Consider the following 21,837-nt stretch of genomic DNA (forward strand, 5'->3'; position numbering starts at 1 on the left):
GAATCGAACACGGGCCGCGGCGTGAGAGCGCCGAATCCTAACCACTAGACCACCAGGGAATCAACAGTGTGATCAGGATCGAAAAAAAAAAAAAAAAAAGAGAAAATCAAGAAACATATTGATTTCAAAAAACACTGAAAAAAAAGTAAAAAATGGCAATTAGCTTAAAAGTTTTTAGATTTCTCAAGAATTGGTTGAGTTTTTTTTTCAATCCATCACTGAGGAGCTCCTCTAGAATACCCAAAAATGTCCAAGAGGCAATCTGGAAAATTTTTGAAAATCAGATGGGAATTATTCCAGAACGCATAAAAATCATGAAGAATATATTGAGATAAACACTGAAAATTTACACATGTCTAACTGTAAAATTTGACAAATTTGCAATTATTGCTCCAGAAAATTTCTGATCACCAAAGCATGATGAAATCAGAATATCTGAAAATCACAAAAATGTCAATATTTTCGGAATAGACAAATCCCATAGGAATTCCTCTAGAACACCCAAAATTGTGCAAGAGGCGATCTGGAAAAGTGTCTGGAAATCATTTGAGAATTATCCTAGAATGCTCAAAATGGGTATCGAGGAAAAACATTATTCCCTGACCAGGAATCGAACCCGGGCCGCGGCGGTGAGAGCGCCGAATCCTAACCACTAGACCACCAGGGAATCAACGGTGTGATCAGGATCGAAAAAAAAAAAAAAAAAAAGAGAAAATCAAGAAACATATTGATTTAAAATAACACTGAAAAAAAAGTAAAAAATGGCAATTAGCTTAAAAGTTTTTAGATTTCTCAAGAATTGGTTGAGTTTTTTTTTCAATCCATCACTGAGGAGCTCCTCTAGAATACCCAAAAATGTCCAAGAGGCAATCTGGAAAATTTTTGAAAATCAGATGGGAATTATTCCAGAACGCATAAAAATCATGAAGAATATATTGAGATAAACACTGAAAATTTACACATGTCTAACTGTAAAATTTGACAAATTTGCAATTATTGCTCCAGAAAAATTTCTGATCACCAAAGCATGATGAAATCAGAATATCTGAAAATCACAAAAATGTCAATATTTTCGGAATAGACAAATCCCATAGGAATTCCTCTAGAACACCCAAAATTGTGCAAGAGGCGATCTGGAAAAGTGTCTGGAAATCATTTGAGAATTATCCTAGAATGCTCAAAATGGGTATTGAGGAAAAAACACTATTCCCTGACCGGGAATCGAACCCGGGCCGCGGCGGTGAGAGCGCCGAATCCTAACCACTAGACCACCAGGGAATCAACAGTGTGATCAAAATCGAAAAAAAAAAAAAAAAAGAAAATTAAGAAACATATTGATTTAGAAAAACACTGAAAAAAAAGTAAAATATGGCAATTAGCTTAAAAGTTTTTAGATTTCTCAAGAATTGGTTGGGTTTTTTTTTCAATCCATCACTGAGGAGCTCCTCTAGAATACCCAAAAATGTCCAAGAGGCAATCTGGAAAAATTTTGAAAATCAGATGGGAATTATTCCAGAACGCATAAAAATCATGAAGAATATATTGAGATAAACACTGAAAATTTACACATGTCTAACTGTAAAATTTGACAAATTTGCAATTATTGCTCCAGAAAAATTTCTGATCACCAAAGCATGATGAAATCAGAATATCTGAAAATCACAAAAATGTCAATATTTTCGGAATAGACAAATCCCATAGGAATTCCTCTAGAACACCCAAAATTGTGCAAGAGGCGATCTGGAAAAGTGTCTGGAAATCATTTGAGAATTATCCTAGAATGCTCAAAATGGGTATTGAGGAAAAACATTATTCCCTGACCGGGAATCGAACCCGGGCCGCGGCGGTGAGAGCGCCGAATCCTAACCACTAGACCACCAGGGAATCAACAGTGTGATCAAAATCGAAAAAAAAAAAAAAAAGAGAAAATTAAGAAACATATTGATTTAGAAAAACACTGAAAAAAAAGTAAAAAATGGCAATTAGCTTAAAAGTTTTTAGATTTCTCAAGAATTGGTTGAGTTTTTTTTTCAATCCATCACTGAGGAGCTCCTCTAGAATACCCAAAAATGTCCAAGAGGCAATCTGGAAAATTTTTGAAAATCAGATGGGAATTATTCCAGAACGCATAAAAATCATGAAGAATATATTGAGATAAACACTGAAAATTTACACATGTCTAACTGTAAAATTTGACAAATTTGCAATTATTGCTCCAGAAAAATTTCTGATCACCAAAGCATGATGAAATCAGAATATCTGAAAATCACAAAAATGTCAATATTTTCGGAATAGACAAATCCCATAGGAATTCCTCTAGAACACCCAAAATTGTGCAAGAGGCGATCTGGAAAAGTGTCTGGAAATCATTTGAGAATTATCCTAGAATGCTCAAAATGGGTATTGAGGAAAAACATTATTCCCTGACCGGGAATCGAACCCGGGCCGCGGCGGTGAGAGCGCCGAATCCTAACCACTAGACCACCAGGGAATCAACAGTGTGATCAAAATCGAAAAAAAAAAAAAAAAGAGAAAATTAAGAAACATATTGATTTAGAAAAACACTGAAAAAAAAGTAAAAAATGGCAATTAGCTTAAAAGTTTTTAGATTTCTCAAGAATTGGTTGAGTTTTTTTTTCAATCCATCACTGAGGAGCTCCTCTAGAATACCCAAAAATGTCCAAGAGGCAATCTGGAAAAATTTTGAAAATCAGATGGGAATTATTCCAGAACGCATAAAAATCATGAAGAATATATTGAGATAAACACTGAAAATTTACACATGTCTAACTGTAAAATTTGACAAATTTGCAATTATTGCTCCAGAAAAATTTCTGATCACCAAAGCATGATGAAATCAGAATATCTGAAAATCACAAAAATGTCAATATTTTCGGAATAGACAAATCCCATAGGAATTCCTCTAGAACACCCAAAATTGTGCAAGAGGCGATCTGGAAAAGTGTCTGGAAATCATTTGAGAATTATCCTAGAATGCTCAAAATGGGTATTGAGGAAAAACATTATTCCCTGACCGGGAATCGAACCCGGGCCGCGGCGGTGAGAGCGCCGAATCCTAACCACTAGACCACCAGGGAATCAACAGTGTGATCAAAATCGAAAAAAAAAAAAAAAAGAGAAAATTAAGAAACATATTGATTTAGAAAAACACTGAAAAAAAAGTAAAAAATGGCAATTAGCTTAAAAGTTTTTAGATTTCTCAAGAATTGGTTGATTTTTTTTTCAATCCATCACTGAGGAGCTCCTCTAGAATACCCAAAAATGTCCAAGAGGCAATCTGGAAAAATTTTGAAAATCAGATGGGAATTATTCCAGAACGCATAAAAATCATGAAGAATATATTGAGATAAACACTGAAAATTTACACATGTCTAACTGTAAAATTTGACAAATTTGCAATTATTGCTCCAGAAAAATTTCTGATCACCAAAGCATGATGAAATCAGAATATCTGAAAATCACAAAAATGTCAATATTTTCGGAATAGACAAATCCCATAGGAATTCCTCTAGAACACCCAAAATTGTGCAAGAGGCGATCTGGAAAAGTGTCTGGAAATCATTTGAGAATTATCCTAGAATGCTCAAAATGGGTATTGAGGAAAAACATTATTCCCTGACCGGGAATCGAACCCGGGCCGCGGCGGTGAGAGCGCCGAATCCTAACCACTAGACCACCAGGGAATCAACAGTGTGATCAAAATCGAAAAAAAAAAAAAAAAGAGAAAATTAAGAAACATATTGATTTAGAAAAACACTGAAAAAAAAGTAAAAAATGGCAATTAGCTTAAAAGTTTTTAGATTTCTCAAGAATTGGTTGAGTTTTTTTTTCAATCCATCACTGAGGAGCTCCTCTAGAATACCCAAAAATGTCCAAGAGGCAATCTGGAAAATTTTTGAAAATCAGATGGGAATTATTCCAGAACGCATAAAAATCATGAAGAATATATTGAGATAAACACTGAAAATTTACACATGTCTAACTGTAAAATTTGACAAATTTGCAATTATTGCTCCAGAAAATTTCTGATCACCAAAGCATGATGAAATCAGAATATCTGAAAATCACAAAAATGTCAATATTTTCGGAATAGACAAATCCCATAGGAATTCCTCTAGAACACCCAAAATTGTGCAAGAGGCGATCTGGAAAAGCGTCTGGAAATCATTTGAGAATTATCCTAGAATGCTCAAAATGGGTATTGAGGAAAAACATTATTCCCTGACCGGGAATCGAACCCGGGCCGCGGCGGTGAGAGCGCCGAATCCTAACCACTAGACCACCAGGGAATCAACAGTGTGATCAAAATCGAAAAAAAAAAAAAAGAGAAAATTAAGAAACATATTGATTTAGAAAAACACTGAAAAAAAAGTAAAATATGGCAATTAGCTTAAAAGTTTTTAGATTTCTCAAGAATTGGTTGAGTTTTTTTTTCAATCCATCACTGAGGAGCTCCTCTAGAATACCCAAAAATGTCCAAGAGGCAATCTGGAAAATTTTTGAAAATCAGATGGGAATTATTCCAGAACGCATAAAAATCATGAAGAATATATTGAGATAAACACTGAAAATTTACACATGTCTAACTGTAAAATTTGACAAATTTGCAATTATTGCTCCAGAAAAATTTCTGATCACCAAAGCATGATGAAATCAGAATATCTGAAAATCACAAAAATGTCAATATTTTCGGAATAGACAAATCCCATAGGAATTCCTCTAGAACACCCAAAATTGTGCAAGAGGCGATCTGGAAAAGTGTCTGGAAATCATTTGAGAATTATCCTAGAATGCTCAAAATGGGTATTGAGGAAAAACATTATTCCCTGACCGGGAATCGAACCCGGGCCGCGGCGGTGAGAGCGCCGAATCCTAACCACTAGACCACCAGGGAATCAACAGTGTGATCAAAATCGAAAAAAAAAAAAAAAAGAGAAAATTAAGAAACATATTGATTTAGAAAAACACTGAAAAAAAAGTAAAAAATGGCAATTAGCTTAAAAGTTTTTAGATTTCTCAAGAATTGGTTGAGTTTTTTTTTCAATCCATCACTGAGGAGCTCCTCTAGAATACCCAAAAATGTCCAAGAGGCAATCTGGAAAATTTTTGAAAATCAGATGGGAATTATTCCAGAACGCATAAAAATCATGAAGAATATATTGAGATAAACACTGAAAATTTACACATGTCTAACTGTAAAATTTGACAAATTTGCAATTATTGCTCCAGAAAAATTTCTGATCACCAAAGCATGATGAAATCAGAATATCTGAAAATCACAAAAATGTCAATATTTTCGGAATAGACAAATCCCATAGGAATTCCTCTAGAACACCCAAAATTGTGCAAGAGGCGATCTGGAAAAGTGTCTGGAAATCATTTGAGAATTATCCTAGAATGCTCAAAATGGGTATTGAGGAAAAACATTATTCCCTGACCGGGAATCGAACCCGGGCCGCGGCGGTGAGAGCGCCGAATCCTAACCACTAGACCACCAGGGAATCAACAGTGTGATCAAAATCGAAAAAAAAAAAAAAAAGAGAAAATTAAGAAACATATTGATTTAGAAAAACACTGAAAAAAAAGTAAAATATGGCAATTAGCTTAAAAGTTTTTAGATTTCTCAAGAATTGGTTGATTTTTTTTTCAATCCATCACTGAGGAGCTCCTCTAGAATACCCAAAAATGTCCAAGAGGCAATCTGGAAAAATTTTGAAAATCAGATGGGAATTATTCCAGAACGCATAAAAATCATGAAGAATATATTGAGATAAACACTGAAAATTTACACATGTCTAACTGTAAAATTTGACAAATTTGCAATTATTGCTCCAGAAAAATTTCTGATCACCAAAGCATGATGAAATCAGAATATCTGAAAATCACAAAAATGTCAATATTTTCGGAATAGACAAATCCCATAGGAATTCCTCTAGAACACCCAAAATTGTGCAAGAGGCGATCTGGAAAAGTGTCTGGAAATCATTTGAGAATTATCCTAGAATGCTCAAAATGGGTATCGAGGAAAAACATTATTCCCTGACCAGGAATCGAACCCGGGCCGCGGCGGTGAGAGCGCCGAATCCTAACCACTAGACCACCAGGGAATCAACGGTGTGATCAGGATCGAAAAAAAAAAAAAAAAAAAGAGAAAATCAAGAAACATATTGATTTAAAATAACACTGAAAAAAAAGTAAAAAATGGCAATTAGCTTAAAAGTTTTTAGATTTCTCAAGAATTGGTTGAGTTTTTTTTTCAATCCATCACTGAGGAGCTCCTCTAGAATACCCAAAAATGTCCAAGAGGCAATCTGGAAAATTTTTGAAAATCAGATGGGAATTATTCCAGAACGCATAAAAATCATGAAGAATATATTGAGATAAACACTGAAAATTTACACATGTCTAACTGTAAAATTTGACAAATTTGCAATTATTGCTCCAGAAAAATTTCTGATCACCAAAGCATGATGAAATCAGAATATCTGAAAATCACAAAAATGTCAATATTTTCGGAATAGACAAATCCCATAGGAATTCCTCTAGAACACCCAAAATTGTGCAAGAGGCGATCTGGAAAAGTGTCTGGAAATCATTTGAGAATTATCCTAGAATGCTCAAAATGGGTATTGAGGAAAAAACACTATTCCCTGACCGGGAATCGAACCCGGGCCGCGGCGGTGAGAGCGCCGAATCCTAACCACTAGACCACCAGGGAATCAACAGTGTGATCAAAATCGAAAAAAAAAAAAAAAAAGAAAATTAAGAAACATATTGATTTAGAAAAACACTGAAAAAAAAGTAAAAAATGGCAATTAGCTTAAAAGTTTTTAGATTTCTCAAGAATTGGTTGGGTTTTTTTTTCAATCCATCACTGAGGAGCTCCTCTAGAATACCCAAAAATGTCCAAGAGGCAATCTGGAAAAATTTTGAAAATCAGATGGGAATTATTCCAGAACGCATAAAAATCATGAAGAATATATTGAGATAAACACTGAAAATTTACACATGTCTAACTGTAAAATTTGACAAATTTGCAATTATTGCTCCAGAAAAATTTCTGATCACCAAAGCATGATGAAATCAGAATATCTGAAAATCACAAAAATGTCAATATTTTCGGAATAGACAAATCCCATAGGAATTCCTCTAGAACACCCAAAATTGTGCAAGAGGCGATCTGGAAAAGTGTCTGGAAATCATTTGAGAATTATCCTAGAATGCTCAAAATGGGTATTGAGGAAAAACATTATTCCCTGACCGGGAATCGAACCCGGGCCGCGGCGGTGAGAGCGCCGAATCCTAACCACTAGACCACCAGGGAATCAACAGTGTGATCAAAATCGAAAAAAAAAAAAAAAAGAGAAAATTAAGAAACATATTGATTTAGAAAAACACTGAAAAAAAAGTAAAAAATGGCAATTAGCTTAAAAGTTTTTAGATTTCTCAAGAATTGGTTGAGTTTTTTTTTCAATCCATCACTGAGGAGCTCCTCTAGAATACCCAAAAATGTCCAAGAGGCAATCTGGAAAATTTTTGAAAATCAGATGGGAATTATTCCAGAACGCATAAAAATCATGAAGAATATATTGAGATAAACACTGAAAATTTACACATGTCTAACTGTAAAATTTGACAAATTTGCAATTATTGCTCCAGAAAAATTTCTGATCACCAAAGCATGATGAAATCAGAATATCTGAAAATCACAAAAATGTCCAGAACGACATGTGCAAGAGGCGATCTGGAAAAGTGTCTGGAAATCATTTGAGAATTATCCTAGAATGCTCAAAATGGGTATCGAGGAAAAACATTATTCCCTGACCGGGAATCGAACCCGGGCCGCGGCGGTGAGAGCGCCGTATCCTAACCACTAGACCACCAGGGAATCAACAGTGTGATCAAAATCGAAAAAAAAAAAAAAAAAAAGAGAAAATTAAGAAACATATTGATTTAGAAAAACACTGAAAAAAAAGTAAAATATGGCAATTAGCTTAAAAGGTTTTAGATTCCTCAAGAATTGGTTGAGTTTTTTTTTCAATCCATCACTGAGGAGCTCCTCTAGAATACCCAAAAATGTCCAAGAGGCAATCTGGAAAAATTTTGAAAATCAGATGGGAATTATTCCAGAACGCTTAAAAATCATGAAGAATATATTGAGATAAACACTGAAAATTTACACATGTCTAACTGTAAAATTTGACAAATTTGCAATTATTGCTCCAGAAAAATTTCTGATCACCAAAGCATGATGAAATCAGAATATCTGAAAATCACAAAAATGTCAATATTTTCGGAATAGACAAATCCCATAGGAATTTCTCTAGAACACCCAAAATTGTGCAAGAGGCGATCTGGAAAAGTGTCTGGAAATCATTTGAGAATTATCCGAGAATGCTCAAAATGGGTATTGAGGAAAAACATTATTCCCTGACCGGGAATCGAACCCGGGCCGCGGCGGTGAGAGCGCCGAATCCTAACCACTAGACCACCAGGGAATCAACAGTGTGATTAGGATCGAAAAAAAAAAAAAAAAAAGAGAAAATCAAGAAACATATTGATTTCAAAAAACACTGAAAAAAAAGTAAAAAATGGCAATTAGCTTAAAAGTTTTTAGATTTCTCAAGAATTGGTTGAGTTTTTTTTTCAATCCATCACTGAGGAGCTCCTCTAGAATACCCAAAAATGTCCAAGAGGCAATCTGGAAAATTTTTGAAAATCAGATGGGAATTATTCCAGAACGCATAAAAATCATGAAGAATATATTGAGATAAACACTGAAAATTTACACATGTCTAACTGTAAAATTTGACAAATTTGCAATTATTGCTCCAGAAAATTTCTGATCACCAAAGCATGATGAAATCAGAATATCTGAAAATCACAAAAATGTCAATATTTTCGGAATAGACAAATCCCATAGGAATTCCTCTAGAACACCCAAAATTGTGCAAGAGGCGATCTGGAAAAGTGTCTGGAAATCATTTGAGAATTATCCTAGAATGCTCAAAATGGGTATCGAGGAAAAACATTATTCCCTGACCAGGAATCGAACCCGGGCCGCGGCGGTGAGAGCGCCGAATCCTAACCACTAGACCACCAGGGAATCAACAGTGTGATCAAAATCGAAAAAAAAAAAAAAAAAAAGAGAAAATCAAGAAACATATTGATTTAAAATAACACTGAAAAAAAAGTAAAAAATGGCAATTAGCTTAAAAGTTTTTAGATTTCTCAAGAATTGGTTGAGTTTTTTTTTCAATCCATCACTGAGGAGCTCCTCTAGAATACCCAAAAATGTCCAAGAGGCAATCTGGAAAATTTTTGAAAATCAGATGGGAATTATTCCAGAACGCATAAAAATCATGAAGAATATATTGAGATAAACACTGAAAATTTACACATGTCTAACTGTAAAATTTGACAAATTTGCAATTATTGCTCCAGAAAAATTTCTGATCACCAAAGCATGATGAAATCAGAATATCTGAAAATCACAAAAATGTCAATATTTTCGGAATAGACAAATCCCATAGGAATTCCTCTAGAACACCCAAAATTGTGCAAGAGGCGATCTGGAAAAGTGTCTGGAAATCATTTGAGAATTATCCTAGAATGCTCAAAATGGGTATTGAGGAAAAACATTATTCCCTGACCGGGAATCGAACCCGGGCCGCGGCGGTGAGAGCGCCGAATCCTAACCACTAGACCACCAGGGAATCAACAGTGTGATCAAAATCGAAAAAAAAAAAAAAAAGAGAAAATTAAGAAACATATTGATTTAGAAAAACACTGAAAAAAAAGTAAAAAATGGCAATTAGCTTAAAAGTTTTTAGATTTCTCAAGAATTGGTTGAGTTTTTTTTTCAATCCATCACTGAGGAGCTCCTCTAGAATACCCAAAAATGTCCAAGAGGCAATCTGGAAAATTTTTGAAAATCAGATGGGAATTATTCCAGAACGCATAAAAATCATGAAGAATATATTGAGATAAACACTGAAAATTTACACATGTCTAACTGTAAAATTTGACAAATTTGCAATTATTGCTCCAGAAAAATTTCTGATCACCAAAGCATGATGAAATCAGAATATCTGAAAATCACAAAAATGTCAATATTTTCGGAATAGACAAATCCCATAGGAATTCCTCTAGAACACCCAAAATTGTGCAAGAGGCGATCTGGAAAAGTGTCTGGAAATCATTTGAGAATTATCCTAGAATGCTCAAAATGGGTATTGAGGAAAAACATTATTCCCTGACCGGGAATCGAACCCGGGCCGCGGCGGTGAGAGCGCCGAATCCTAACCACTAGACCACCAGGGAATCAACAGTGTGATCAAAATCGAAAAAAAAAAAAAAAAGAGAAAATTAAGAAACATATTGATTTAGAAAAACACTGAAAAAAAAGTAAAAAATGGCAATTAGCTTAAAAGTTTTTAGATTTCTCAAGAATTGGTTGAGTTTTTTTTTCAATCCATCACTGAGGAGCTCCTCTAGAATACCCAAAAATGTCCAAGAGGCAATCTGGAAAAATTTTGAAAATCAGATGGGAATTATTCCAGAACGCATAAAAATCATGAAGAATATATTGAGATAAACACTGAAAATTTACACATGTCTAACTGTAAAATTTGACAAATTTGCAATTATTGCTCCAGAAAAATTTCTGATCACCAAAGCATGATGAAATCAGAATATCTGAAAATCACAAAAATGTCAATATTTTCGGAATAGACAAATCCCATAGGAATTCCTCTAGAACACCCAAAATTGTGCAAGAGGCGATCTGGAAAAGTGTCTGGAAATCATTTGAGAATTATCCTAGAATGCTCAAAATGGGTATTGAGGAAAAACATTATTCCCTGACCGGGAATCGAACCCGGGCCGCGGCGGTGAGAGCGCCGAATCCTAACCACTAGACCACCAGGGAATCAACAGTGTGATCAAAATCGAAAAAAAAAAAAAAAAGAGAAAATTAAGAAACATATTGATTTAGAAAAACACTGAAAAAAAAGTAAAAAATGGCAATTAGCTTAAAAGTTTTTAGATTTCTCAAGAATTGGTTGATTTTTTTTTCAATCCATCACTGAGGAGCTCCTCTAGAATACCCAAAAATGTCCAAGAGGCAATCTGGAAAAATTTTGAAAATCAGATGGGAATTATTCCAGAACGCATAAAAATCATGAAGAATATATTGAGATAAACACTGAAAATTTACACATGTCTAACTGTAAAATTTGACAAATTTGCAATTATTGCTCCAGAAAAATTTCTGATCACCAAAGCATGATGAAATCAGAATATCTGAAAATCACAAAAATGTCAATATTTTCGGAATAGACAAATCCCATAGGAATTCCTCTAGAACACCCAAAATTGTGCAAGAGGCGATCTGGAAAAGTGTCTGGAAATCATTTGAGAATTATCCTAGAATGCTCAAAATGGGTATTGAGGAAAAACATTATTCCCTGACCGGGAATCGAACCCGGGCCGCGGCGGTGAGAGCGCCGAATCCTAACCACTAGACCACCAGGGAATCAACAGTGTGATCAAAATCGAAAAAAAAAAAAAAAAGAGAAAATTAAGAAACATATTGATTTAGAAAAACACTGAAAAAAAAGTAAAAAATGGCAATTAGCTTAAAAGTTTTTAGATTTCTCAAGAATTGGTTGAGTTTTTTTTTCAATCCATCACTGAGGAGCTCCTCTAGAATACCCAAAAATGTCCAAGAGGCAATCTGGAAAAATTTTGAAAATCAGATGGGAATTATTCCAGAACGCATAAAAATCATGAAGAATATATTGAGATAAACACTGAAAATTTACACATGTCTAACTGTAAAATTTGACAAATTTGCAATTATTGCTCCAGAAAATTTCTGATCACCAAAGCATGATGAAATCAGAATATCTGAAAATCACAAAAATGTCAATATTTTCGGAATAGACAAATCCCATAGGAATTCCTCTAGAACACCCAAAATTGTGCAAGAGGCGATCTGGAAAAGTGTCTGGAAATCATTTGAGAATTATCCTAGAATGCTCAAAATGGGTATTGAGGAAAAACATTATTCCCTGACCGGGAATCGAACCCGGGCCGCGGCGGTGAGAGCGCCGAATCCTAACCACTAGACCACCAGGGAATCAACAGTGTGATCAAAATCGAAAAAAAAAAAAAAGAGAAAATTAAGAAACATATTGATTTAGAAAAACACTGAAAAAAAAGTAAAATATGGCAATTAGCTTAAAAGTTTTTAGATTTCTCAAGAATTGGTTGAGTTTTTTTTTCAATCCATCACTGAGGAGCTCCTCTAGAATACCCAAAAATGTCCAAGAGGCAATCTGGAAAATTTTTGAAAATCAGATGGGAATTATTCCAGAACGCATAAAAATCATGAAGAATATATTGAGATAAACACTGAAAATTTACACATGTCTAACTGTAAAATTTGACAAATTTGCAATTATTGCTCCAGAAAAATTTCTGATCACCAAAGCATGATGAAATCAGAATATCTGAAAATCACAAAAATGTCAATATTTTCGGAATAGACAAATCCCATAGGAATTCCTCTAGAACACCCAAAATTGTGCAAGAGGCGATCTGGAAAAGTGTCTGGAAATCATTTGAGAATTATCCTAGAATGCTCAAAATGGGTATTGAGGAAAAACATTATTCCCTGACCGGGAATCGAACCCGGGCCGCGGCGGTGAGAGCGCCGAATCCTAACCACTAGACCACCAGGGAATCAACAGTGTGATCAAAATCGAAAAAAAAAAAAAAAAGAGAAAATTAAGAAACATATTGATTTAGAAAAACACTGAAAAAAAAGTAAAAAATGGCAATTAGCTTAAAAGTTTTTAGATTTCTCAAGAATTGGTTGAGTTTTTTTTTCAATCCATCACTGAGGAGCTCCTCTAGAATACCCAAAAATGTCCAAGAGGCAATCTGGAAAATTTTTGAAAATCAGATGGGAATTATTCCAGAACGCATAAAAATCATGAAGAATATATTGAGATAAACACTGAAAATTTACACATGTCTAACTGTAAAATTTGACAAATTTGCAATTATTGCTCCAGAAAAATTTCTGATCACCAAAGCATGATGAAATCAGAATATCTGAAAATCACAAAAATGTCAATATTTTCGGAATAGACAAATCCCATAGGAATTCCTCTAGAACACCCAAAATTGTGCAAGAGGCGATCTGGAAAAGTGTCTGGAAATCATTTGAGAATTATCCTAGAATGCTCAAAATGGGTATTGAGGAAAAACATTATTCCCTGACCGGGAATCGAACCCGGGCCGCGGCGGTGAGAGCGCCGAATCCTAACCACTAGACCACCAGGGAATCAACAGTGTGATCAAAATCGAAAAAAAAAAAAAAAAGAGAAAATTAAGAAACATATTGATTTAGAAAAACACTGAAAAAAAAGTAAAATATGGCAATTAGCTTAAAAGTTTTTAGATTTCTCAAGAATTGGTTGATTTTTTTTTCAATCCATCACTGAGGAGCTCCTCTAGAATACCCAAAAATGTCCAAGAGGCAATCTGGAAAAATTTTGAAAATCAGATGGGAATTATTCCAGAACGCATAAAAATCATGAAGAATATATTGAGATAAACACTGAAAATTTACACATGTCTAACTGTAAAATTTGACAAATTTGCAATTATTGCTCCAGAAAAATTTCTGATCACCAAAGCATGATGAAATCAGAATATCTGAAAATCACAAAAATGTCAATATTTTCGGAATAGACAAATCCCATAGGAATTCCTCTAGAACACCCAAAATTGTGCAAGAGGCGATCTGGAAAAGTGTCTGGAAATCATTTGAGAATTATCCTAGAATGCTCAAAATGGGTATCGAGGAAAAACATTATTCCCTGACCAGGAATCGAACCCGGGCCGCGGCGGTGAGAGCGCCGAATCCTAACCACTAGACCACCAGGGAATCAACGGTGTGATCAGGATCGAAAAAAAAAAAAAAAAAAAGAGAAAATCAAGAAACATATTGATTTAAAATAACACTGAAAAAAAAGTAAAAAATGGCAATTAGCTTAAAAGTTTTTAGATTTCTCAAGAATTGGTTGAGTTTTTTTTTCAATCCATCACTGAGGAGCTCCTCTAGAATACCCAAAAATGTCCAAGAGGCAATCTGGAAAATTTTTGAAAATCAGATGGGAATTATTCCAGAACGCATAAAAATCATGAAGAATATATTGAGATAAACACTGAAAATTTACACATGTCTAACTGTAAAATTTGACAAATTTGCAATTATTGCTCCAGAAAAATTTCTGATCACCAAAGCATGATGAAATCAGAATATCTGAAAATCACAAAAATGTCAATATTTTCGGAATAGACAAATCCCATAGGAATTCCTCTAGAACACCCAAAATTGTGCAAGAGGCGATCTGGAAAAGTGTCTGGAAATCATTTGAGAATTATCCTAGAATGCTCAAAATGGGTATTGAGGAAAAAACACTATTCCCTGACCGGGAATCGAACCCGGGCCGCGGCGGTGAGAGCGCCGAATCCTAACCACTAGACCACCAGGGAATCAACAGTGTGATCAAAATCGAAAAAAAAAAAAAAAAAGAAAATTAAGAAACATATTGATTTAGAAAAACACTGAAAAAAAAGTAAAAAATGGCAATTAGCTTAAAAGTTTTTAGATTTCTCAAGAATTGGTTGGGTTTTTTTTTCAATCCATCACTGAGGAGCTCCTCTAGAATACCCAAAAATGTCCAAGAGGCAATCTGGAAAAATTTTGAAAATCAGATGGGAATTATTCCAGAACGCATAAAAATCATGAAGAATATATTGAGATAAACACTGAAAATTTACACATGTCTAACTGTAAAATTTGACAAATTTGCAATTATTGCTCCAGAAAAATTTCTGATCACCAAAGCATGATGAAATCAGAATATCTGAAAATCACAAAAATGTCAATATTTTCGGAATAGACAAATCCCATAGGAATTCCTCTAGAACACCCAAAATTGTGCAAGAGGCGATCTGGAAAAGTGTCTGGAAATCATTTGAGAATTATCCTAGAATGCTCAAAATGGGTATTGAGGAAAAACATTATTCCCTGACCGGGAATCGAACCCGGGCCGCGGCGGTGAGAGCGCCGAATCCTAACCACTAGACCACCAGGGAATCAACAGTGTGATCAAAATCGAAAAAAAAAAAAAAAAGAGAAAATTAAGAAACATATTGATTTAGAAAAACACTGAAAAAAAAGTAAAAAATGGCAATTAGCTTAAAAGTTTTTAGATTTCTCAAGAATTGGTTGAGTTTTTTTTTCAATCCATCACTGAGGAGCTCCTCTAGAATACCCAAAAATGTCCAAGAGGCAATCTGGAAAATTTTTGAAAATCAGATGGGAATTATTCCAGAACGCATAAAAATCATGAAGAATATATTGAGATAAACACTGAAAATTTACACATGTCTAACTGTAAAATTTGACAAATTTGCAATTATTGCTCCAGAAAAATTTCTGATCACCAAAGCATGATGAAATCAGAATATCTGAAAATCACAAAAATGTCAATATTTTCGGAATAGACAAATCCCATAGGAATTCCTCTAGAACACCCAAAATTGTGCAAGAGGCGATCTGGAAAAGTGTCTGGAAATCATTTGAGAATTATCCTAGAATGCTCAAAATGGGTATTGAGGAAAAACATTATTCCCTGACCGGGAATCGAACCCGGGCCGCGGCGGTGAGAGCGCCGAATCCTAACCACTAGACCACCAGGGAATCAACGGTGTGATCAGGATCGAAAAAAAAAAAAAAAAAAAGAGAAAATCAAGAAACATATTGATTTAAAATAACACTGAAAAAAAAGTAAAAAATGGCAATTAGCTTAAAAGTTTTTAGATTTCTCAAGAATTGGTTGAGTTTTTTTTTCAATCCATCACTGAGGAGCTCCTCTAGAATACCCAAAAATGTCCAAGAGGCAATCTGGAAAATTTTTGAAAATCAGATGGGAATTATTCCAGAACGCATAAAAATCATGAAGAATATATTGAGATAAACACTGAAAATTTACACATGTCTAACTGTAAAATTTGACAAATTTGCAATTATTGCTCCAGAAAAATTTCTGATCACCAAAGCATGATGAAATCAGAATATCTGAAAATCACAAAAATGTCCAGAACGACATGTGCAAGAGGCGATCTGGAAAAGTGTCTGGAAATCATTTGAGAATTATCCTAGAATGCTCAAAATGGGTATCGAGGAAAAACATTATTCCCTGACCGGGAATCGAACCCGGGCCGCGGCGGTGAGAGCGCCGAATCCTAACCACTAGACCACCAGGGAATCAACAGTGTGATCAAAATCGAAAAAAAAAAAAAAAAAAAAGAGAAAATTAAGAAACATATTGATTTAGAAAAACACTGAAAAAAAAGTAAAATATGGCAATTAGCTTAAAAGTTTTTAGATTCCTCAAGAATTGGTTGAGTTTTTTTTTCAATCCATCACTGAGGAGCTCCTCTAGAATACCCAAAAATGTCCAAGAGGCAATCTGGAAAAATTTTGAAAATCAGATGGGAATTATTCCAGAACGCTTAAAAATCATGAAGAATATATTGAGATAAACACTGAAAATTTACACATGTCTAACTGTAAAATTTGACAAATTTGCAATTATTGCTCCAGAAAAATTTCTGATCACCAAAGCATGATGAAATCAGAATATCTGAAAATCACAAAAATGTCAATATTTTCGGAATAGACAAATCCCATAGGAATTTCTCTAGAACACCCAAAATTGTGCAAGAGGCGATCTGGAAAAGTGTCTGGAAATCATTTGAGAATTATCCTAGAATGCTCAAAATGGGTATCGAGGAAAAACATTATTCCCTGACCGGGAATCGAACCCGGGCCGCGGCGGTGAGAGCGCCGAATCCTAACCACTAGACCACCAGGAAATCAACAGTGTGATCAGGATCGAAAAAAAAAAAAAAAAAAGAGAAAATCAAGAAACATATTGATTTCAAAAAACACTGAAAAAAAAGTAAAAAATGGCAATTAGCTTAGAAGTTTTTAGATTTCTCAAGAATTGGTTGAGTTTTTTTTTCAATCCATCACTGAGGAGCTCCTCTAGAATACCCAAAAATGTCCAAGAGGCAATCTGGAAAATTTTTGAAAATCAGATGGGAATTATTCCAGAACGCATAAAAATCATGAAGAATATATTGAGATAAACACTGAAAATTTACACATGTCTAACTGTAAAATTTGACAAATTTGCAATTATTGCTCCAGAAAAATTTCTGATCACCAAAGCATGATGAAATCAGAATATCTGAAAATCACAAAAATGTCAATATTTTCGGAATAGACAAATCCCATAGGAATTCCTCTAGAACACCCAAAATTGTGCAAGAGGCGATCTGGAAAAGTGTCTGGAAATCATTTGAGAATTATCCTAGAATGCTCAAAATGGGTATTGAGGAAAAACATTATTCCCTGACCGGGAATCGAACCCGGGGCGCGGCGGTGAGAGCGCCGAATCCTAACCACTAGACCACCAGGGAATCAACGGTGTGATCAGGATCGAAAAAAAAAAAAAAAAAAAGAGAAAATCAAGAAACATATTGATTTAAAATAACACTGAAAAAAAAGTAAAAAATGGCAATTAGCTTAAAAGTTTTTAGATTTCTCAAGAATTGGTTGAGTTTTTTTTTCAATCCATCACTGAGGAGCTCCTCTAGAATACCCAAAAATGTCCAAGAGGCAATCTGGAAAATTTTTGAAAATCAGATGGGAATTATTCCAGAACGCATAAAAATCATGAAGAATATATTGAGATAAACACTGAAAATTTACACATGTCTAACTGTAAAATTTGACAAATTTGCAATTATTGCTCCAGAAAAATTTCTGATCACCAAAGCATGATGAAATCAGAATATCTGAAAATCACAAAAATGTCCAGAACGACATGTGCAAGAGGCGATCTGGAAAAGTGTCTGGAAATCATTTGAGAATTATCCTAGAATGCTCAAAATGGGTATCGAGGAAAAACATTATTCCCTGACCGGGAATCGAACCCGGGCCGCGGCGGTGAGAGCGCCGAATCCTAACCACTAGACCACCAGGGAATCAACAGTGTGATCAAAATCGAAAAAAAAAAAAAAAAAAAGAGAAAATTAAGAAACATATTGATTTAGAAAAACACTGAAAAAAAAGTAAAATATGGCAATTAGCTTAAAAGTTTTTAGATTCCTCAAGAATTGGTTGAGTTTTTTTTTCAATCCATCACTGAGGAGCTCCTCTAGAATACCCAAAAATGTCCAAGAGGCAATCTGGAAAAATTTTGAAAATCAGATGGGAATTATTCCAGAACGCTTAAAAATCATGAAGAATATATTGAGATAAACACTGAAAATTTACACATGTCTAACTGTAAAATTTGACAAATTTGCAATTATTGCTCCAGAAAAATTTCTGATCACCAAAGCATGATGAAATCAGAATATCTGAAAATCACAAAAATGTCAATATTTTCGGAATAGACAAATCCCATAGGAATTTCTCTAGAACACCCAAAATTGTGCAAGAGGCGATCTGGAAAAGTGTCTGGAAATCATTTGAGAATTATCCTAGAATGCTCAAAATGGGTATCGAGGAAAAACATTATTCCCTGACCGGGAATCGAACCCGGGCCGCGGCGGTGAGAGCGCCGAATCCTAACCACTAGACCACCAGGGAATCAACGGTGTGATCAGGATCGAAAAAAAAAAAAAAAAAAGAGAAAATCAAGAAACATATTGATTTAAAATAACACTGAAAAAAAAGTAAAAAATGGCAATTAGCTTAAAAGTTTTTAGATTTCTCAAGAATTGGTTGAGTTTTTTTTTCAATCCATCACTGAGGAGCTCCTCTAGAATACCCAAAAATGTCCAAGAGGCAATCTGGAAAATTTTTGAAAATCAGATGGGAATTATTCCAGAACGCATAAAAATCATGAAGAATATATTGAGATAAACACTGAAAATTTACACATGTCTAACTGTAAAATTTGACAAATTTGCAATTATTGCTCCAGAAAAATTTCTGATCACCAAAGCATGATGAAATCAGAATATCTGAAAATCACAAAAATGTCCAGAACGACATGTGCAAGAGGCGATCTGGAAAAGTGTCTGGAAATCATTTGAGAATTATCCTAGAATGCTCAAAATGGGTATCGAGGAAAAACATTATTCCCTGACCGGGAATCGAACCCGGGCCGCGGCGGTGAGAGCGCCGAATCCTAACCACTAGACCACCAGGGAATCAACAGTGTGATCAAAATCGAAAAAAAAAAAAAAAAAAAGAGAAAATTAAGAAACATATTGATTTAGAAAAACACTGAAAAAAAAGTAAAATATGGCAATTAGCTTAAAAGTTTTTAGATTCCTCAAGAATTGGTTGAGTTTTTTTTTCAATCCATCACTGAGGAGCTCCTCTAGAATACCCAAAAATGTCCAAGAGGCAATCTGGAAAAATTTTGAAAATCAGATGGGAATTATTCCAGAACGCTTAAAAATCATGAAGAATATATTGAGATAAACACTGAAAATTTACACATGTCTAACTGTAAAATTTGACAAATTTGCAATTATTGCTCCAGAAAAATTTCTGATCACCAAAGCATGATGAAATCAGAATATCTGAAAATCACAAAAATGTCAATATTTTCGGAATAGACAAATCCCATAGGAATTCCTCTAGAACACCCAAAATTGTGCAAGAGGCGATCTGGAAAAGTGTCTGGAAATCATTTGAGAATTATCCTAGAATGCTCAAAATGGGTATTGAGGAAAAACATTATTCCCTGACCGGGAATCGAACCCGGGGCGCGGCGGTGAGAGCGCCGAATCCTAACCACTAGACCACCAGGGAATCAACGGTGTGATCAGGATCGAAAAAAAAAAAAAAAAAAAGAGAAAATCAAGAAACATATTGATTTAAAATAACACTGAAAAAAAAGTAAAAAATGGCAATTAGCTTAAAAGTTTTTAGATTTCTCAAGAATTGGTTGAGTTTTTTTTTCAATCCATCACTGAGGAGCTCCTCTAGAATACCCAAAAATGTCCAAGAGGCAATCTGGAAAATTTTTGAAAATCAGATGGGAATTATTCCAGAACGCATAAAAATCATGAAGAATATATTGAGATAAACACTGAAAATTTACACATGTCTAACTGTAAAATTTGACAAATTTGCAATTATTGCTCCAGAAAAATTTCTGATCACCAAAGCATGATGAAATCAGAATATCTGAAAATCACAAAAATGTCCAGAACGACATGTGCAAGAGGCGATCTGGAAAAGTGTCTGGAAATCATTTGAGAATTATCCTAGAATGCTCAAAATGGGTATCGAGGAAAAACATTATTCCCTGACCGGGAATCGAACCCGGGCCGCGGCGGTGAGAGCGCCGAATCCTAACCACTAGACCACCAGGGAATCAACAGTGTGATCAAAATCGAAAAAAAAAAAAAAAAAAAGAGAAAATTAAGAAACATATTGATTTAGAAAAACACTGAAAAAAAAGTAAAATATGGCAATTAGCTTAAAAGTTTTTAGATTCCTCAAGAATTGGTTGAGTTTTTTTTTCAATCCATCACTGAGGAGCTCCTCTAGAATACCCAAAAATGTCCAAGAGGCAATCTGGAAAAATTTTGAAAATCAGATGGGAATTATTCCAGAACGCTTAAAAATCATGAAGAATATATTGAGATAAACACTGAAAATTTACACATGTCTAACTGTAAAATTTGACAAATTTGCAATTATTGCTCCAGAAAAATTTCTGATCACCAAAGCATGATGAAATCAGAATATCTGAAAATCACAAAAATGTCAATATTTTCGGAATAGACAAATCCCATAGGAATTTCTCTAGAACACCCAAAATTGTGCAAGAGGCGATCTGGAAAAGTGTCTGGAAATCATTTGAGAATTATCCTAGAATGCTCAAAATGGGTATCGAGGAAAAACATTATTCCCTGACCGGGAATCGAACCCGGGCCGCGGCGGTGAGAGCGCCGAATCCTAACCACTAGACCACCAGGAAATCAACAGTGTGATCAGGATCGAAAAAAAAAAAAAAAAAAGAGAAAATCAAGAAACATATTGATTTCAAAAAACACTGAAAAAAAAGTAAAAAATGGCAATTAGCTTAGAAGTTTTTAGATTTCTCAAGAATTGGTTGAGTTTTTTTTTCAATCCATCACTGAGGAGCTCCTCTAGAATACCCAAAAATGTCCAAGAGGCAATCTGGAAAATTTTTGAAAATCAGATGGGAATTATTCCAGAACGCATAAAAATCATGAAGAATATATTGAGATAAACACTGAAAATTTACACATGTCTAACTGTAAAATTTGACAAATTTGCAATTATTGCTCCAGAAAAATTTCTGATCACCAAAGCATGATGAAATCAGAATATCTGAAAATCACAAAAATGTCAATATTTTCGGAATAGACAAATCCCATAGGAATTCCTCTAGAACACCCAAAATTGTGCAAGAGGCGATCTGGAAAAGTGTCTGGAAATCATTTGAGAATTATCCTAGAATGCTCAAAATGGGTATTGAGGAAAAACATTATTCCCTGACCGGGAATCGAACCCGGGGCGCGGCGGTGAGAGCGCCGAATCCTAACCACTAGACCACCAGGGAATCAACGGTGTGATCAGGATCGAAAAAAAAAAAAAAAAAAAGAGAAAATCAAGAAACATATTGATTTAAAATAACACTGAAAAAAAAGTAAAAAATGGCAATTAGC

At 34.5% G+C, this 21,837-nt stretch overlaps 1 protein-coding gene and 30 non-coding genes across 31 annotated transcripts in view; 1 reads left to right on the plus strand and 30 right to left on the minus strand.

The window, feature by feature from the left end:
- f13a1b (coagulation factor XIII, A1 polypeptide b) overlaps positions 1 to 21,837 on the plus strand; it is a 42,138-nt gene that overhangs the window by 17,398 nt on the left and 2,903 nt on the right. The window lies entirely within an intron of this gene.
- trnae-cuc (transfer RNA glutamic acid (anticodon CUC)) lies at positions 1,207 to 1,278 on the minus strand. Its single transcript has one exon. It is a non-coding gene; the product is annotated as a tRNA-Glu (tRNA).
- Positions 1,813 to 1,884, minus strand: trnae-cuc (transfer RNA glutamic acid (anticodon CUC)). The gene has a single exon. It is a non-coding gene; the product is annotated as a tRNA-Glu (tRNA).
- On the minus strand, positions 2,420 to 2,491 carry trnae-cuc (transfer RNA glutamic acid (anticodon CUC)). The gene has a single exon. It is a non-coding gene; the product is annotated as a tRNA-Glu (tRNA).
- trnae-cuc (transfer RNA glutamic acid (anticodon CUC)) lies at positions 3,027 to 3,098 on the minus strand. The gene has a single exon. It is a non-coding gene; the product is annotated as a tRNA-Glu (tRNA).
- trnae-cuc (transfer RNA glutamic acid (anticodon CUC)) lies at positions 3,633 to 3,704 on the minus strand. The gene has a single exon. It is a non-coding gene; the product is annotated as a tRNA-Glu (tRNA).
- trnae-cuc (transfer RNA glutamic acid (anticodon CUC)) lies at positions 4,239 to 4,310 on the minus strand. Its single transcript has one exon. It is a non-coding gene; the product is annotated as a tRNA-Glu (tRNA).
- trnae-cuc (transfer RNA glutamic acid (anticodon CUC)) lies at positions 4,844 to 4,915 on the minus strand. The gene has a single exon. It is a non-coding gene; the product is annotated as a tRNA-Glu (tRNA).
- trnae-cuc (transfer RNA glutamic acid (anticodon CUC)) lies at positions 5,451 to 5,522 on the minus strand. The gene has a single exon. It is a non-coding gene; the product is annotated as a tRNA-Glu (tRNA).
- Positions 6,668 to 6,739, minus strand: trnae-cuc (transfer RNA glutamic acid (anticodon CUC)). The gene has a single exon. It is a non-coding gene; the product is annotated as a tRNA-Glu (tRNA).
- trnae-cuc (transfer RNA glutamic acid (anticodon CUC)) lies at positions 7,274 to 7,345 on the minus strand. Its single transcript has one exon. It is a non-coding gene; the product is annotated as a tRNA-Glu (tRNA).
- Positions 7,838 to 7,909, minus strand: trnae-cuc (transfer RNA glutamic acid (anticodon CUC)). Its single transcript has one exon. It is a non-coding gene; the product is annotated as a tRNA-Glu (tRNA).
- trnae-cuc (transfer RNA glutamic acid (anticodon CUC)) lies at positions 8,448 to 8,519 on the minus strand. The gene has a single exon. It is a non-coding gene; the product is annotated as a tRNA-Glu (tRNA).
- On the minus strand, positions 9,666 to 9,737 carry trnae-cuc (transfer RNA glutamic acid (anticodon CUC)). Its single transcript has one exon. It is a non-coding gene; the product is annotated as a tRNA-Glu (tRNA).
- On the minus strand, positions 10,273 to 10,344 carry trnae-cuc (transfer RNA glutamic acid (anticodon CUC)). The gene has a single exon. It is a non-coding gene; the product is annotated as a tRNA-Glu (tRNA).
- trnae-cuc (transfer RNA glutamic acid (anticodon CUC)) lies at positions 10,880 to 10,951 on the minus strand. The gene has a single exon. It is a non-coding gene; the product is annotated as a tRNA-Glu (tRNA).
- On the minus strand, positions 11,486 to 11,557 carry trnae-cuc (transfer RNA glutamic acid (anticodon CUC)). Its single transcript has one exon. It is a non-coding gene; the product is annotated as a tRNA-Glu (tRNA).
- trnae-cuc (transfer RNA glutamic acid (anticodon CUC)) lies at positions 12,092 to 12,163 on the minus strand. Its single transcript has one exon. It is a non-coding gene; the product is annotated as a tRNA-Glu (tRNA).
- Positions 12,697 to 12,768, minus strand: trnae-cuc (transfer RNA glutamic acid (anticodon CUC)). Its single transcript has one exon. It is a non-coding gene; the product is annotated as a tRNA-Glu (tRNA).
- trnae-cuc (transfer RNA glutamic acid (anticodon CUC)) lies at positions 13,304 to 13,375 on the minus strand. The gene has a single exon. It is a non-coding gene; the product is annotated as a tRNA-Glu (tRNA).
- On the minus strand, positions 14,521 to 14,592 carry trnae-cuc (transfer RNA glutamic acid (anticodon CUC)). Its single transcript has one exon. It is a non-coding gene; the product is annotated as a tRNA-Glu (tRNA).
- On the minus strand, positions 15,127 to 15,198 carry trnae-cuc (transfer RNA glutamic acid (anticodon CUC)). Its single transcript has one exon. It is a non-coding gene; the product is annotated as a tRNA-Glu (tRNA).
- trnae-cuc (transfer RNA glutamic acid (anticodon CUC)) lies at positions 15,734 to 15,805 on the minus strand. The gene has a single exon. It is a non-coding gene; the product is annotated as a tRNA-Glu (tRNA).
- On the minus strand, positions 16,301 to 16,372 carry trnae-cuc (transfer RNA glutamic acid (anticodon CUC)). Its single transcript has one exon. It is a non-coding gene; the product is annotated as a tRNA-Glu (tRNA).
- trnae-cuc (transfer RNA glutamic acid (anticodon CUC)) lies at positions 17,521 to 17,592 on the minus strand. The gene has a single exon. It is a non-coding gene; the product is annotated as a tRNA-Glu (tRNA).
- trnae-cuc (transfer RNA glutamic acid (anticodon CUC)) lies at positions 18,088 to 18,159 on the minus strand. Its single transcript has one exon. It is a non-coding gene; the product is annotated as a tRNA-Glu (tRNA).
- trnae-cuc (transfer RNA glutamic acid (anticodon CUC)) lies at positions 18,698 to 18,769 on the minus strand. The gene has a single exon. It is a non-coding gene; the product is annotated as a tRNA-Glu (tRNA).
- trnae-cuc (transfer RNA glutamic acid (anticodon CUC)) lies at positions 19,264 to 19,335 on the minus strand. The gene has a single exon. It is a non-coding gene; the product is annotated as a tRNA-Glu (tRNA).
- Positions 19,874 to 19,945, minus strand: trnae-cuc (transfer RNA glutamic acid (anticodon CUC)). The gene has a single exon. It is a non-coding gene; the product is annotated as a tRNA-Glu (tRNA).
- On the minus strand, positions 20,441 to 20,512 carry trnae-cuc (transfer RNA glutamic acid (anticodon CUC)). The gene has a single exon. It is a non-coding gene; the product is annotated as a tRNA-Glu (tRNA).
- Positions 21,660 to 21,731, minus strand: trnae-cuc (transfer RNA glutamic acid (anticodon CUC)). Its single transcript has one exon. It is a non-coding gene; the product is annotated as a tRNA-Glu (tRNA).

The sequence above is a fragment of the Fistularia commersonii genome, chromosome 19 (genome assembly GCF_037954325.1).
Source record: "Fistularia commersonii isolate RoL2024-O1a breed Wild chromosome 19, RoL_Fcom_v1.0, whole genome shotgun sequence".
NCBI classification, from domain to species: domain Eukaryota; kingdom Metazoa; phylum Chordata; class Actinopteri; order Syngnathiformes; family Fistulariidae; genus Fistularia; species Fistularia commersonii.